The sequence below is a fragment of the Castor canadensis genome, chromosome 3, assembly GCF_047511655.1.
Source record: "Castor canadensis chromosome 3, mCasCan1.hap1v2, whole genome shotgun sequence".
NCBI lineage: Eukaryota > Metazoa > Chordata > Mammalia > Rodentia > Castoridae > Castor > Castor canadensis.
Window position 1 is genome coordinate 71058870 of NC_133388.1, and position 17893 is coordinate 71076762.

The 17893-nt window shown below is 43.3% G+C and overlaps 1 non-coding gene across 1 annotated transcript; it reads left to right on the forward strand.

Moving 5' to 3' along the window:
• The first annotated feature begins 15582 nt into the window (after positions 1-15582).
• LOC141421895 (U1 spliceosomal RNA) lies at positions 15583-15746 on the forward strand. Its single transcript, XR_012446585.1, has one exon. It is a non-coding gene; the product is annotated as a U1 spliceosomal RNA (small nuclear RNA).
• Positions 15747-17893: the final 2147 nt, after the last annotated feature.

Genomic DNA, 17893 nt, shown 5'->3' on the forward strand with positions numbered 1-17893 from the left:
GGCTTGCCAATATGGATACAGCTCTTAGATCTATAAGGCTGCTATTTTTCCCTGCAGAGAGACAGGACTGTCAACAATGATGAGGTAGTAATTGCTTTTCCTAACTGTGTACCATTTCCCCACTGAGCTAAGCTACAAGTCTCTCTTAAAATCAGAAACTTCAAGGCATAGCTTGCACCAAGAAGGATATTTTGAGAGGCTAGGTATAGTTGCTCAAGCCTGTAATCCCAGCTACTTGGGAGGCAGAGATCGGGAGGATCTCTTCAAGGCTAGCCTGGCCAAAAAGTTAGTGAGTAGCCCATCTCAACAGAAAAAGCTGAGCATGGTAGCACGTACCTGTCATGGTGCCTGACATGGCGGGAAGCTTAAATAGAAGGATTTCCTGCCAGGCTGACCTGGGCAAAAAGCAGATCATATCCCAAAATTAATCAAAGCAAAAAGAGCCGGAGGCATGGCTCAAGTAGTAGAGTAAAGTGAGAGATATTCTGCCCTCCTCCAAAATAAGGACATTTTGCCCAAGTACTTACTTGGCTAAAAGTCCAGAGTTCTCAATCACAAAGTGAGTACCACATTTTCAAGCAGGTCAGCCTCCCTCCCTCGCCTGTCCTAACTTGTAAACATCCCCAATTTCACTACACATGAAATGGGAGGCTATAAAATCCCAGCTCCGCGCCTGAGTGCTGTTCATTACAGTAAATCAGGCCCGGGGAGACTGATGATTTTTAAAATGTTTAATCAGTTTGAACTTGGTCATGAAATCAAGAAGAAGTGCAACATAATCACTGGTGTGGGGGGTGGGGTGGGGCGCTGCTGTGTCTAGACAGCCTGGACTTGTTTCTTGGCTCTGCTGCTTTGCTAGCTACATGACTTGGAGTGAAAGATTTCTCCTTGTGCCTCAATTTACTCATCTGTTAAATAGGAAAATAAATATATACTTCTCATAGGGTTCCTGTGATTAGTAAAACACATTAGAACAGTAAGTGGCCAACGTAAGTGTACTAAATATTAATTATAACGATAATTAATGTCATTATGTCCTGGTAACATGTGAGAGGGAATATTTTGGGCCTCTGAGGGAAGCTGAGTCCCTAACAAAGAGGGCACTAAGACAGCCAGCACTAGCTAGGCTTGAGACACTGGGAGGCATAGAAAAGAACACTACGGAAGGTATGAGCCAAATCTTAATGAGAACGCCCAGGCTGGACCACTGACAGGAATCTGCCACCAGAGAACCCCTTTAGAATGTGACATTCTCCATTCTAGACTCTGGGATTCCTAGATATAGTCTCTCTGCCAGATGGCCCAAGACACTTCTGTGAACATGGCATGCTAGCTAGCACAGGGCAGCGTCAGTCACAGACCCTTTGTTCTGGCCTGGACCCCTGGGTGCCAGTGATGGACATGTTCAGTTTGGCAGCCAGCTGGCATCTTAAGGATTCAGGTCGTTATCAGATGGACACTCACTAAACAGAGTCCCTCCCGGCTTCTGCGGTGCGTGCAGCAGGGCACGTAGGCTCACATACCTCATATCTCTGCCTGGGCAATTACCTCCCAGCCACCCTGCCCCATTCCAAGGCAGCTGCAGCCAGCTGGGGCACAGAGCTTGGGGTGGGAGCCAGGCATTTTTTCTCCTTTCATCATTTTTGATTCCACAGGCATTTTCTTCTAAGCGTGGGCTCTAACTGTAGTGTCAACAGGGGAAAACAGGCCTGAAAGATAGGGACTAAGCAGTAGCTGCTTGTGGCACTGCCTTTTGCTGTTCTAAAATTGGAGGAGCCAAAAGGCGCAGCCTCTGCACTCCAGGACAGAAGTGCTAGACACAGCGTGCCCGTTTCCCTGGCACTGACTGCAAGGGAGCAGGTTGCTGATCCCTGTGCATTAGTGGTGTGCTGTCTGGTCTGCTGCTCAGATCTATATTTAAATACCACTGTGGGATTCAGAGTCCAAGTGTGGAAGGTGTATGTCTGGGCATGGTCTCTTGGCCAGGCTCCAGGGTTTGCAGTCCCTCCTCGTCAGCTGGAGAGGCCCTCAGAGCTGGCCTGTTGTGTTAGAAGTGATGCCACGCTGTTCTGACAGTTTATGACAACTCATCCCGGTTTGGGAGCTGTCCTTGTGTAAGTTCTCTTATCTCAGCAGAGAGAAGCGTGTTTGACTACTAACTGTTGAAGAGTTGCTGTGCACAGTGTGCTAAGGGTGCTTCATATAGCAGTTTCCATGGTATCCCCCAAAGCTCCAACAAGGGTATTGTTATATCCATCATCTCTGCTTTACAGTTGAGGACCATGAAATGTTGTGACATTAGGTAACTTTTTCAAGGCCACCCGGGCAGGAAGTGGCAACGACAGCACTGAAGGAGGTATATTCCTAACGCTGAATGCACTTCTCTGATGTCTCTATTTACATCTTTTATTACTATTATTATTCATTTATTCACATGTACATACATTATTTGGGTCACTTCTCCTCCCTCCCCTCCCCACCTGGCTTCCAGGCAGAACCTGTTCTGCCCTTATCTCTTAATTTTGTTGAAGAGAAGACATAAGCATAATAAGAAAAACAGTTTTTGCTAGTTAAGGACAGCTATACAGAGAGATTCCTAGCATTGCTTTCATGTACAAATGTGTTAAAACCCAAGTTGATTCATCTCTAACTGATCTTTACACTGGTTCCTGATCCCCTTCTCCTGTTGACCTCTGTCACTTTAAGGTTTCTGTATTAGTTCCTCTGGAGTGGGGACATCAAACACTTTCATGTTTTCGGTTTTCTACCTATTCCTGTATCTCCTGTATGTGCTGTCCCCTTGTCATGTGATCCAAGTCCAACCACATTGCTGCATTTGCCCTAGATCTAAAGTCCACATAAGGGAGAACGGCCCCACAAGGCCAGCTAGGACAGACCCAGCGTGTTCCCCTTCAGTCTCCTTGTTCCGCACTCCTCTCCTTTGCTCAAGCGCCCCTGGAGTCTTTTCTGTGCTGAACTCTGCCACCTTTAGGCTTTCCCAGCTTCTGTCCTAATAGCCTGAGATACTCCACTCTTGCCTGATTAACTCCTCACCCTCCACGACCCCCCCTGTAGATTAGGCCAGGTTCCTCCTGGTACTCTCCTCATTGCTCCTTCCACTTTGACTTTTTAGACATTTGATTGTCCCCTCACCAGTTCCTTGAGGGCACCAAGCATGCTTTTGTCACTCACCACCATAATCTCAGCACATAGTAAGTGCTTGCTAAATACTCCAGTGAGGAAGGTTACAAATTACATATTAAAGCAAAACCGGAGGGGTTGTAATCCCTACTTCTCCAACATCAAAGACAGGATTGAACAAGCCGGGATTTTATTAGAGGGAATGCCTATTGGGGGGGACATGGTGAGGGGGCTGGAAGAGGCTGGGAGAGGCATCAGATTGTGATGCAAGTGTGGGCCTAGAGGGAGGAGGGGAGAAAGAAGGTTGGGTGGTGCCTCCTGCACACCGTCGTGCAGTTGGAGAAAGGTTCAGCACGTCCACGGTCAGCCAAAATCAACTCACCCCTTTTGGAGGACTCTGCGGTCCCGGCCGAGCTCACTCATTGGCTGGGAGCGGCCCGCGGGAGGCGTGGCCTGGCCCCACGCAGTTCCCAAGGCGCCCTAGAGAGCTTTGGGTTCCTTAGGCTCCCTGTGGGTGCAACTCTGGGGGCGTCATACTCCTGGCTGCCCTGGGGGGGGTGCCAAGGCCAAAGCAGAGACTTCTGGTTTAGAAAGCTGTGTCTTCTATAAAAAGTCAGGATATCTTATTTTGGAGACTCAACAGTATTTGCTGAGCACATTCAGGGCTCTTCTGTGACACTGTGAACACACACTAGGATGTGTGTCCTCAGGGCTCTTCTAGGAAAACTTCTAAACTAGTAAAGATACAAAATCAATTGCCTGCCTGTTCCTGAGCCTCAGTTTACTCCTTTCCAAAGTGAAGACAAGCTAGGCACAGGGCTCACCCCTGTAATCCTAGCTTCTCAGGAGGCAGAGATCAGGAGGATCACGGTTCAAAGCCAGCCTAGGCAAATAGTTTGGGAGACCCTATCTCAAAGAAACCCATCACAAAAGGAAAAGGGGGGGGAGGGTAGCTGGTGGAATGACTCAAGCTGTACGCTTGAGTTCAAGCCACAGTACCACAAATAAATAAATAAATGAAACGAAGATAGCTGCACCTTCCTCGTGTAACGTGAGGATTAGATCAGTGACCTCTGTGAATGGTGTAGTTTCTGTGAATAGAATCTTCTGTGAATAAAATTTGAATATAAGTTTAGGGAAAAAAAAAAGATTCCTTGCCCACTTTTCAACCTTCATAGTCACTTTCACAGGGCTGATTGTATTTTGAAGTTTTCGAAGAAACTTTTGGCTTAGGGAGCCTGCTAGCCTTGTAATTACTCTCATCAACCGTCCCCTGGGGCTTTCCTGAGGATCACTTGGAGTGAAAGAACCGCAGTTTAAATGTGTGGTCAGCACCAAGGGAAGACTTAAGTATCCAGTTACCACATTGCAGAGTAACACAATTCCCATTTGCAGAAAGGCTCAGGGTGCTGGCTTGGCACAGATTGCTCCCTAGAGGCTGGGTCTTCCCTGTTGACCCCAAGGCACCGTTCTGTTTCCTCTGTCACTGCTTGATCAGGCACAGGGCTTGATCATGCCTCTTTCTTTACTTTACTGTCCTGGATCCCCAGAGGGGACTGGAGATTGGGTGTGGGGTGCACCCCCTCCCTTCTCCTCAATGCCAGAATCAGGAGTGCTTCTGCCCTTGCCCTTCAGCCTACCCACACACCCGTTATTATGTACTGTGCTCCCTATGCACTTACCCCTGCAGTGCTGCCCCCAAACTTAACCTTATCATGCTCGCACCTGTTCAGTTGACTGATCCTTTCTAGGAATCAGTTTTCATTCAACTATTTCCTCAGCAACTAACTAGCAGAGGCAGGTCCTGTGCCTCAGTTTCTAGCACAAGAAGCGGGAGGCCTGGGGGGTAAGGCATAACATGTACACACAAAGTGTAAGCTGCTCTAAAGAAGACATCTATAAAGATATATACATATTACAAAGGGTCCTGGGACTGGAGGAGAAGCACTTTTCCAGGGTGAGGAGGTAGCCTGGGACCCAGGGCTCAGTATCATGATGGAAGGAGCCTCCACCCTGAGAAAGGGGTGTGAGCAAGGGCAAGGTGTGTCCCATGTTTAGTCCTTAGACAAGTAACTTGTGCGGGCAAGAAGACAGGGAAAGAGCGAAGGACAGGTAAGAATAAAAAATGGGATTGCCCTTGAAAACCTCGTTCAGAAGTTTCGAAGGTCAAAGACAGACATGGATGCTTCAAAAGCAGGGAGCTATTTGGGAAGCAGTGTCCAGGAAAGGGACAGAAATGGGCGAGAGAGAGGGCAAATCATTTTTGTACAAATGAAAACAAGGGGCAGGTGGAGAGAGAAAGCTTTGAGGGTGACTCTAGATTTCAAGTCTCCATAGAAGGGGATCCCACAGAGAGGGGGAGCTCAAGAGGAGGGCCTGCCAGGCTGAGAATGGGGTCTTCATGGAGATCATGCTTCATTTGAGGGCTGGCAGCATGTGTATCTTTACTTGGCTAGTGGGCACTGGCAATTTAGAGCCCAAGGATCGGGCTCGAGAATGTGGTCAAGGCTGCAGATTTAAGAGTTGTTACCCCTACCACTGGGTTACCAGTTAAAATGGCAAGTTGTTTAGCTTTCCAAAGCAAGGCTTGGGTTTCTTGTTTTATGGGTGACACCTGTTTTCTGGTTCCTAATGCTCAGTCTTGATCCCCCAAATACAGTCCTTGGAACCTCAAGACTCCAAGAAAGTGGTACATTCGGTCTGTCCTCCCCCACTTAACACAGCTTTGCCTCTTCTCCCTCAGTTGTCCACCTTCTGATTCTACAAACAACAGCTGGAGAGAGGACGTGAGAGCCAACTTGACAGCTGTGAGGTGGTGGGAGGCAAGAAGGCATCCAGGATGAAGATGCTGTCGCCATAGTGGCTGCCAAAGTGTGTGTGCGTGTGTGTGTGTGTGTGTGTGTGTGTGTGTGTGTGACAGCATGGAGGCAATAAAAATGCTTGCTAACTTTTTTAACTCCATGACAAATTTAAATATTCTTTAAAAAATAATTTGAATTTGGTACCAGAGGTTATTTCACTTTATATTTTATTCCAAGTCCTTATGATTAGAAAACCAATAATCTACTTGAAGGGTCCTCTGATTGCAGGTGACCACCCCTTGCACACACACACCCTAACCGCACACTGGCAGTGGAGTGTGCTCAAACTCTAGGTTTGGCTGGAAGCTGCCTCTAGGCTTGTGTTTCAAAATAGGGCACTTGGGATCTAAGAACATATGAAAAGATGAAAAGTTTAAGAAAAGACTGTGGTCTCCAGTCCTAGTTGAAAACAGACCACTTCTCTTTCTGGAAAGTGATTAGGGATTTGTGTGTGTGGTTTTATTCCTGGCCAAACAGAAGTCTCAAGCTAGGTAATCTGTATCCAGTCATAATTTGCATTAACCTTCTCACTAACCAATCCCCAGACACTAGAGCTGGGAAACTCCCCAACCCTAGGGTCATCCCAAAGTCACCAGGCTACAACTGCTGCCTCTTCGTTCTGATAAGGGCAAGAAGTAACTTTCTGCACAGAATTCTTGCTTCTTCAGTCTGGGGCTGTCCCTTCTGGCCACTGTTGGTTCTCAAACAAGTGGTTGGTCACCATCTGTCCTAGATTTTGGCAATGTCTAGAGACTTTGGTTGTCACCATTGGAGGGAGGGCAAGGATGACTTGCATCCAGGGATGCTGACAAGCATTTTACAATGTACACAATAGACCATGTGACAAAGGATTATCTGTATCCAAATGTCAGTTGTATAACCAACTTTAGTATTATATCCTTACCAGTGTTTGTGCCTAAACAGAGAACAAGTAGGTAAATGCGGGCAAACCAGCTGGCGGAGAGGAAGGGAAGAGAAGAGGGTAGTGTGTGATTGGTAGACTTTGCCAATTTTGCTGATTAATATTTGCATCATATTTTCTGTCAAATTGCCAAGGTGATGTCCTTGACATCGAGTTGGAAAGAATCGCAGAGAACAGACTCTCCCTTAGCCACTGTAAGCCAGGACCAGACACTCACTCACCTGGGGCCCACCCATTATCAAATCTTGGTGAGAATAAGCAAAGCCAACACATGTGCCTCAGAACCTGAGGCAAAAGGAAAAACCAGTAATACTCATTTAGCTATTAAGTTAAAATTTTTTGATTATTTATTCATCACAGATTTTTATATTAATTTTAAATATTACATTAAGTATTATTGAATTATTTTTTCCTTTTTCTTTCCTCCTTGTTCTCCTTTCCTCCTGTCCCATCTTTCCTTCCTTCTTCCTTCCTTCCTTCCTTCCTTCCTTCCTGTCTTCCTTCCCTTCCTTCCCTCCCTCCCTTCCTTCTTCTCTCCCATCTACCCTCCTTCTCTCCCTCCCTCCCTTCCTTTTCCCTATTCCTAGTGTTAATGATTAAGCCAACCAGCCTAAGTTTCCCAGTCAGACTAATGCCTTCCATCAAGGTAAAGCAAAATTTGGAGGCTACTTAAAAAGCTAGACATTGATCTACCATTTGATCCAGCAATACCACTCTTGGGGATATACCCAAAAGAATGAGACACAGGTTACTCCACAGGCACCTGCACACACACCCATGTTTATTGCGGCACTATTCACAATAGCCAAGTTATGGAAACACCCAAGATGCCCCACCACCGACGAATGAATTAAGAAAATGTGGTATCTATACACAATGGAATTTTATGCAGCCATGAAGAAGAACGAAATGTTATCATTCGCTGGTAAATGGATGGAATTGGAGAACATCATTCTGAGTGAGGTTAGCCTGGCCCAAAAGACCAAAAATCGTATGTTCTCCCTCATATGTGGACATTAGATCAAGGGCAAACACAACAATGGGATTGGACTTTGAGCACATGATAAAAGCGAGAGCACACAAGGGAGGGGTGAGGATAGGTAAGACACCTAAAAAATTAGCTAGCATTTGTTGCCCTTAACACAGAGAAACTAAAGCAGATACCTTAAAAGCAACTGAGGCCAATAGGAAAAGGGGACCAGGAACTAGAGAAAAGGTTAGATCAAAAAGAATTAACCTAGAAGGTAACACACATGCACAGGAAATTAATGTGAGTCAACTCCCTGTATAGCTGTCCTTATCTCAACCAGCAAAAACCCTTGTTTCTTCCTATTATTGCTTATACTCTCTCTACAACAAAATTAGAAATAAGGGCAAAATAGTTTCTGCTGGGTATTGAGGGGGTAGGGGGTAGAGGGAGGGGGCGGAGTGGGTGGTAAGGGAGGGGGTGGGGGCAGGGGGGAGAAATGACCCAAGCCTTGTATGCACATATGAATAATACAAGAAAAAAAATGGAATCCATTAGCATCATTTTTTTGCTCCTGAAGAGAGTTATTAGTGACAATTGAAATCTCTGCCAATGTCCTTTTAAGGAACAACGGGAGAGGAGTAGTGACAAGTGCTGTGGAAGGTTGCAGGTGCTCAATTATCCTTCCACCAAATGAACAATGTAAAAATTCAAGTGGTGTCATTAACTAGCTGTGTGTGCAACTCTAGAAGCCCAATTTGTAGGTGACTATGAATAATCTCCAGAGTGGCATGGTAGGTGATCCTGCTTCTTGAAGTCTCTTCAAACTCTTTCCAGTTCAAAGCAAGTAAGGATGCCAATCCCAATTTCTGTTTGAGGGGAACCCTGAATGACAGCTGCTTTTCTTTTAAGGAATCCTCAGCAGACCTGGAAGGCAACTATGAGAGGCATGCTGGCTGAGGTACACACCCATGGGGCCTCCTGCTCAGCACAGATGGTGTGACAAATGCTGTTGCACAAGTGTCCTCCATTAGATCTGCCTGTTATGCTTCTCCTGGCATCCTGTACTTCCAGAAAACATGTCTCATGACTCTGTAATGATGCAGCTATTTCCTTGATTGTTTCACTTGTCTGCCCTTCAGAGTGTACCACCATGTTTGTTTTTTTCCTTACTGTGTCTTCAGCACAAAGCCTGGTACATGCTAAGTGCTCAATAACTCTTAATAGGATGGATGAATGAAAAACAAAACAAAACAGTGACATAGAATGCATATCCACCTGGGTAAAGAAACGCCCAGAAGGCCAAAGTCAAGACTGAGCAAGGTCTCAAAGTTCCCCACCCAATTCCCTAAGAAACCAAGAGTTGGAATTCTAATGTGATGCCTAAGATGGGAAGAATAACATTAAATCATGCCTTTCCTAGAAGGGCAACTGTCAGACTTTAAGATCATGTCTGATGGAATCAATACTAGTGAATACTAGTGAACCTAGTTCTGCTCACTATGGAGGACAGTAAACAATACGTAATGATTTCTTGAGATGTCAAACCTCTGAATGAAGTATGATATGAAGTCCTGGGCCCCAAGAGGATCATGACCCTCATAGTCTTCCCTGGAATGAGACACAGGTTCTTCTCTCAGGGACCACCTTGAAATGGCCTGGGGTCACCCCATGACCAGCCTCTGCCATTGGAGCTGGATGTCAGCATTGGCAGTGGGGCCCTTAGGAGGCAGCCACAGGGAGGATTGAGGGAACAGTAGCCCCCTGGTTTCTCCAGATCTTGTTTTGACTCAGTACTCCAGGCAGGAGAGAGGCTGAAGGGAGGCAGCACAAGCTAAGCAAAAGTTAGCTTAAGCCTTAGCCTTTTAGATAGGTCATCACCAGTAAGAAGTGTCCTTGGGTCTGCAGTTCACTACCCAGTGGGTGAACATGTTTCATTAATTTTGAAAACCAACTTTTAAGAACCAATTCACCCAATTCTAAAACATACAGTTCTTTATAGGGGGCATAGGACAATTCAGGACCACAAAATGGGCTAGCAGATGAAGAAAAGGTGGTTTGGCTAAGAGGCCTATACCAGTCAGGGTGTGGGTGGCTTAGTGAATAGGGATTAATACAAGGAAGGAGGCAACTTCACCAATCCAAGTGGATTCTCATTCACTTTAATTAATGGTGTGCAAGAAATCTTTACATTGTCATCAGTGTTTATGGTATACTGTTGCTATGGGCCCAGCCACACTGTGAGCACAGGGTAGAAAGAATTCCACTCCCTTGCCACCACTGTGTGTGTGTGTGTGTGTGTGTGTGTGTGTGTTTGGAGAAGGATTTGGCTTAATGGTTTCAATGGAGAGGTTGGCACTGATTTGGGGAGTGAGGTATATAATTGCTGTGTTTTACATCCCACTTTCAGGAGGAAAATTCATGAGATGATTAATTAAGGGAGTCCTCTAATGAAGGGTAATTAAAAATACGAGCCATGATTCCTTAGCGTGTGAGTGCAGCATGTCATTAGTATGTTAGAGTGATGTAGACTGTTCAAATATACCCCTCTCCTACCATCAAATGGGGGGTATGGGCTGGGTGGGGAAAGGAGGGAGACAGGGTGGAAGGAAGAGAAGATGTTGGAGAAGACTCTGAATCCATATCTGGAGATTCAACTAAAATTGCTGACAGAAAATCTTTTTAATTGCATGTGTGCTGAACGTGTCTAGACATTTTTCTTGTTATTTTTCACTAAAAATGCAGTATAACAACTATTGCATATAGCATTTATTAGGTATTAGGTATATAAGTAAGCTAGAGATGATTTAAGGTTAAGATGACGTGGGAGGGCATGTGTAGGTTAGATGCAGAAACTAAGTTTGCTTGACTTGCTATGTTGTCTAGGTTGGCTGTGAACTCAAGATTCTTCTTCCTCAGTCTCCTAAGTAGCTGGGATTACAGGTGTGAACCACTGTGCCATTTTATATATAAAATGGAATTATATATATATAATTTTATATATATATAATATATATATATATTTTATATATATATAATTATATATATATAATTTTATATATAAAATGGAATATAAAAGGAATTTGAGTGCCCACAGATTTTGGATTCCTTGGGGGCCCTGAACCAAATCTCCTACAGATATTGAGGGATGACTGTACTTTGTGTTAACGTAAATGAAAGACAGCCTGGGGACCTCAGAGTCCGTGCACACTTTGAGGGTGGAACAAGGACCTTCTTTCATTCCCTGGTGGAGTTTGCTCCTCTGTGGAGTTTGCTCACCCACCCTCTGTGATTGGAACTGTTGACTTTTGGGGCAGTCTTTTTATTCAAGTTTACCAAAGGTGGGTAACTACTCTCCTGTTGTGGTAGAAACCACCTTCAGCTTTTCCAGGGCACTGCAGAATTGAGTGCTCTTGTATTCTTCGTATCGTTGGGATAATAGTCATCAATCATTAAAATCTTTATTGTTCTCTGGCTGGGGGTGTAGCTCAAGCAGTAGAGCACCTGGCTAGCAAGCACGAGGCCCTATGTTCAAACCCCAGTACCACCAAAAAGAAAAAAACAAAACACTTTATTGTTCTGTGCATTTATGGAGACACTTTTTTTTAGAAAGCTTCACATCTCTCTATCTGCTCCCTAGCAGGAGTGAGGTCCCTTCTCAGTCTAGCAGTCTCTTCTCCTACCACAGGTGCCCAGAGATAGTGGCATGTGCTGGTTAAAACTCAGACTCCACTTGCAGCTTGACTTCTGGATCTATTCCTTCTATTCATGTGACTTTGGGCAAGTTATTCTGAGTCACAATTTCCTCATCTGTGAAACAGGGTAGGAATAGAAACTACCCTTTTGTGTCATTGTGAGGGATGAAGAGCAATTCTATGTAACATTTATACAGGATTCAGTATGCAGGAAGCACCAAATAAGTGCTCTGGCTGCTTCTTATTCTATAACTATTATCATCTTCTAAATAAGCAGATTTAAAACAAGTTATTGTGATTACCATTTCCATTATTATTAATGAAGTCGTCTAAAAAACTAAGGTTGATTTAAAGCAAAATACTCAAGCAGATAAAATTATTTGTAGTGCTCTCCTCTTCCTAGTTTCTGTTCTTTTATTTGGCTTTTCCCAATTTCTAACCGTTGGCCATGCCTTAGGGTCAGAGACATTTAATCATGTCCCCTGTGTGACCTGACTGAGGTACACATGCCTACAAGGCTCTGTTCATACTTTCAGGAGGACTGGAAGTTCAAATTTTTCTGGAAAAACAAAAACAAAGGAATCTACCCTATCAAATTCTAGAGCTTTTAGACTGAATCTCAGGGAACACCCAATTCAGCTCCAAAGCCGCAAATGATTCCTCTTTGGAGACAGGTGTAGCTGGCTAGTGACAGAGGAGACTAAAGTCTGTGTTAAGAGCATATAGTGCAACGTCTTATAAAATTGCTTCTACTGAACTGCACACTTCACAAATTCACATCCGAGCTGAGACTTGCATGGCCAGTTTTTCTAAACATTCTATACTTTATCTTCTTAGATATTCACAATATACACATTGCGTACGTATTAAAGGTTTTGAGATGCCCGATGGTTTAAAGTCAAAACAAAAAAACTCTCAAAACTTTGTTTCCCTGCACTTGTAAAAGTCACTTGATTAAAAAAATCTTTTAAAAAATTATCTCAGGGGGACAAGAGAGAGTAATGTGTGTGTGAATATGATTAAAGTACATCACATACCTGTGTGAACATGTCATAAAGAAACCCATTATTTTTACAATTAATACATGCTAATAAAAAAGGAAAAAATTGAAAGAAAATAAAAATTATTTCATAAACCTCTAGTTTTATATGAAATGTATTGAGGAAATACTGTCTTCCAATAATTTATAATAATCAAATCCTGTATACTGGATTAACAACAGTGCAAAAGTTGACCAGCTTGGTTCTTTGAACTTCTGTGCAGCAGGGAGAAAGTCCAAGCTGAGTACATGGGACCAGATGATTCATAAGGTCCCTTCCAGCTCTCAAATTACATAATCCTCAAAATTGAAAATGAAAAAAGAAGACTAGGGTGTAGTTTAGTGGTTGAGTGTGTGAGTAGCATGCAGGAAGCTCTGAGTTCAATCCCAGTACAAAAAAAAGTCTTCAAGAACGTCTGTTTCTAGAATTAGGAATTTAAGTTTTTTAAACTGAACACTAAAGTTAGAAAGCAAAGCACTGTACAGTATCCTGGTGCTGTTTATCCACATCTGACCTAAAAGATTGCTTGAAAAGATTATTTTTATAGAGGGCTGGGGTGTGACTCAAGTGGTAGAGCACCTGCCTAGCAAGCTCAAAGCCCTGAGTTCAAACTCCAATACATAGAGAGAGAGAGAGAGAGAGAGAGAAACATATATGTATATATATAATACATTATATAGATAGATAGATAGATATGTAGAAACAGCCCTCAAGAGTATTTATACAGGTACAAATTTCCTTTGAAAAGCATCAAAATCAAAAGATGTGTTTTCCTGAAACTCTGGTTTGGTGTAGGATTTACAATCCCTCCTTCTTGCCTGGATAAAAGCCTGTATAATTCAACATCATGGTGTACCTTCAGGGCTTGTGCAACTATATTCATTTCCTCAAGCATGTGGCCATCCAGACAGCACACTGTTCACTCAAGACATCTTGGCTTATAGGATCGCGCCATTCTCCACCACCACCACTACCACCCTCATTATCATTTTTTTGGTCCTAAGGGTTGAACTCGGAGCCTCGCACTTGCTAGGCAGTGCTCTACCATTTAAGCCACACCTCCAGCCCCTACTCTCTATTAAAATTAAACTACAGACAGCAGCAGAGACCTCAATCCATCTCCCATGACATATAGGATAAAATATCCCTACCTCACCCCAGTCAGCGTTTTACCTGGGCTAGGCCTGTGACTTGTCCCAGACCACATATCCAGGTTCTGGAGTTGTTCGTTCCCTTGACCAGTGAACCAGACCCAAGGGGGAAAAAGTAAAGAAGATTTCCTTCAAGGAGAAGTAACAGGCTGCAAAGAGAAAGCTGGGCTCTCACGCCAGGTTCCAGGGTGGAATCCAACCTCCTCAGCAGTCAACTGGAGATGCCACCATAACCCTGGTAGCTTTCATTGTCCTTGTCTCTATGTGTGCCTGTGTGTGTGTGTGTGTGTGTGTGTGTGTGTGTGTGTGTGTGTGTGTGTATGGGGTGGGGGCAGAAGGTTTATGTAGTTTTCTGGGCCACCTGTGTCTCTGATTATATTTCTGAATTTTTTTCTTACTCTTTGACTTTTATTCAATTAAGATTGGATAACTACCATGTGTCATGCATTTGTCACACAAAGGCATGTGCTTCTCTCCTTGCCCTTCAGGAGCTCATGATATCCAAGAGCACAGGGCACTGAAAACAATTTCTATTCAGTGTGACAAAGTCCAAAAGAAATGTGTATATAGACCAGGGAGGCAGTAATAGAGGTGATATCTGAGTCAGGTCTTACAGAATGTGTTCCACACTGATTTTTCTATTAATAGAATTACTTTTTTCTGCTTAATAGCAACAAGCCTGCTAGAAGAAGAAGTAATAGCCAATAACTGGTTTTGGATTAACTCAGGAGACTAAGTGACAGAACCTATTAGCTAAAAGCTAGACTCTTGTTTCAGGCAATTCAGCAAATATTCAGGCCTTAATCATTTCAGTTACTGGAAGATAACACTGTCTGGAACCTGGACTCTGACTCTCACACTCAAGGTTCTGGATATAAAGGACTAGGGATGGTCTTTGACTTTGGAAATTTCTGGACTTAGCTTTGCTTTTTGTTCAATATACCTACTTTCCAAATCTCATGGCAGACACTTAAAAAATAAACAACATGCTTTAATTGTTGTAAAGATGAAAATAAGATCATTACTAAAGGATTTATTTAATTTAAATTTCAGAGAAATTTGCAAAGTATAAGTGGGGTAAATGTCTCCTTAAGTTTGCTGTTCCTTAAAGAACTAACCCTGGAGGCTGATTCCAGTCCTTGTGCCAGGCAGAATTTTGTGGATTTTTTTCAAGGTTTTTTATAAGACAAAACCATGATGTCTAATTTGATGTTAATAATAGAAAAACTTTCTCTTTAGCAAATACTGTTTTACCTTAGACTTAATACATCAATTACTTACCCCCCCCCCAATAAAAACCCAAACTTAATTCAATTTCATGAGTTGTGGCTGCCTGTGTTTATTATATGCAGACCTTGACAATGCTTTATTTTCTGTTATGGGTTTGAGACTATATCCATACAACTGATTTATCAGCTCCCAAACTTAACTAGAACTCTTCACCACTAAAACATGAGGCTGAGCCAGGCACAGTGCTACATGTCTGTAATCCCAGCTACTCAGGAGGTTGAGGCAGGAAAATTGCAAGTTTGAGGCTAGCCTGGAGTACATAGTGAGATCCATACTCCATAAGGTTGGTATCATATTTTGATAACCATACCTGTATTTCAGTTTCTAATATAGAACTTAAAATCTAACCCACTATTTCAAGTTTCTATTATGTTTGAGAGTTTTCCACTCCACAATCTATTTATTGTACACTCTCTTATATGTATTTGTCACTCCTACTAGACCTCCTTAAAAACAAGGGCTATGTGTCTCATGTATCACTACATAGATGAGGTGCTTAAAAATTCCTAAGTTGAATACTTACCTGGCAGGGGAGGTACCATGATCACGAAGGTGGTTTTCCCAGGGCGAGGCTTATCCATTGCACTCCGGATGTGCTGACCCCTGCGATTTCCCCAAATGTGGGAAACTCGACTGCATAATTTGTGGTAGTGGGGGACTGCGTTCGCGCTCTCCCATGAAAAAAAAAATTCCTAAGTTGAACCATTTAATGCAGGCTTCCCTGTCCAGGAACCAAGAAAGAGCAAGTACCATGCAGACAACTCTTAAAATTTGATTTTGAAATGGCTGTTCAAGGGATCTCCTGATAAATAAATGTGATCCGTTCACCTGATCCAAGGTCTCGAGTCACTTTGTGCTTACACTGGGCACTCTACTTAGGATCCTGTGTCTGTGGACACATGTTATATCCAGAAAGATGACATGGAGCTGTAAAGGAAGAAATCTTGACCCTGTGTGTGAAATGGAGTCCGGTTGCTTCAGGGTTTCTTGGCTAAAACCCCATTGACACAGCTACCATTTATTGAGCATCTGCTCTGCCCAGCTTTCATGTATGTGACATCATTTAATTCTCACAAGGATCTCTAGGCTCAGAGAGGTTGCATGGCTTCCCAAGGCCACATCTGTAAACATGCCAAAAGCATTTTTACACCCACGAACAAGCCTCCTCATAAACTTGGCTTTCTCTCTGAGCTTGCTGTCTCAGTGAATGGAAATTTTAGCATTCAGTTACTCAGTCAACAAACCTTCCCAGTATGTCCAAGTTCTCTCCATGTTCTGTTGATGTAGTGACCACCAATCTCTAGACTGTCTCTGTGGCTTCCTCTCTGGGCCCATGTACCATCTGAGTCCTGAGTGACTCAGTTGTTTCTTCAATCATCTACCTTAGCCTCCTCAAGTCATTAACCCATGCTAAAGTTTGAGTGTCTTCTCAAAAGTCACATTTGAACCTGTGATTTTCCTGTCAAAGTCCCCCAGAGAGTCCTGTCTTCCCTCTCAAAGACCAAACTCCTGCCTGTGGCTCCCCCATTGCTTTCTTCATATTCTGGACTTTAGTTATGCATGCCATTCCCTCAACCTAGAATGTTCTCCTGCTTCCCTCTCATCTTCTAGGTTGATGCCTTAAGGGATTTTATATACTTTTATGACACTGTGCTTAATTATTTGGCATATATACATAATATATATATATATATATATATATTATATATATGGCTTTCCCATTCTCCTATAAGGCAGACACCATATCTGTTTTCGTTTGCCTGGCCCTTGCCCAGAACTGGACACACACAGAACATTTGATTTATTGAATAAATGAATGTACTAATAGCTGGTAAGTAGCGAAGCAGAAAAGTTCCAAATCCATGCCCGCTTCCTCCTCTAGGTCTCCCCATCTTCAGTGTGACCAGGTTATTATCAAATGACCTCCACTGTGGAAGCAGCGGGAGATAGATGTGGAGGGTCTGGCCTGTGGCTGGCTCTGCTCAGGCATCATTCCAGGTAAACAGAGATTCGTATAACCATTCTTTCTCAATAAGCCTTCAGCGCTAAGGTGTTTCTTTTTTAAACAGATGAAGAGAGTGCAGCATGGTTTGGTAGGTTATGTAGTTTGCCTAAAGTCATCCAGAAACCAAGTCATTGGAGTCAGATGTGCTTAAGATGGGCTTAAGATGACTTAAGCCCCAGTCATTTGGAGTCAGATGTGCTTCTGTTGCGCCAGGAGGTCACAAACCCGAGTCATTTGGCTCCAGCCTCACGCTGCTAATTCTTTGGCTCACCTTGTTCCTTTTTTTAATGGTTTGTTATTATTGATCATTAAATGCGTCCTCTGATCTTGGCTTCTGTTCTCTTTCTTCCAAATCTATATTCATCTTCTTTATCTTTTCTTCTCTGCCCCCCATCTCTTTCTCTCTCTCCATCCTCCCTTCCTCTCTCCTTCCTAATTTTGTTCCATTACTGATGAGAACCAGGACATTAAATTTACCTGAAGTTTATTCTTTCAGGAAGCTGTCTGTCAGCACCCAGGAGCTTCCGACACACTTCGCAACTTTGTAAGACAAATGTAGATGAGCCTTATAAATGTCTGTTTGCAGGCTCTTACTTTTATGATTGGTTAAAACACACTTTTAAAATCACCTCTGATTGTGAGCTTTGAATTTAGACTGGTAAAGGTAGTAAAAAGCCATATAAAGAAAGGGAAATAAACTGCAAAACTGCCTCTTTTTCCCCCCATATGAGGCCACTATAAATTGTTGAGATACTTCTCAAATAAAATTAGATTCTGCTGCTGCCTGCTGCTTCCCTCTACATTTCATTTCTTTTCTCCAA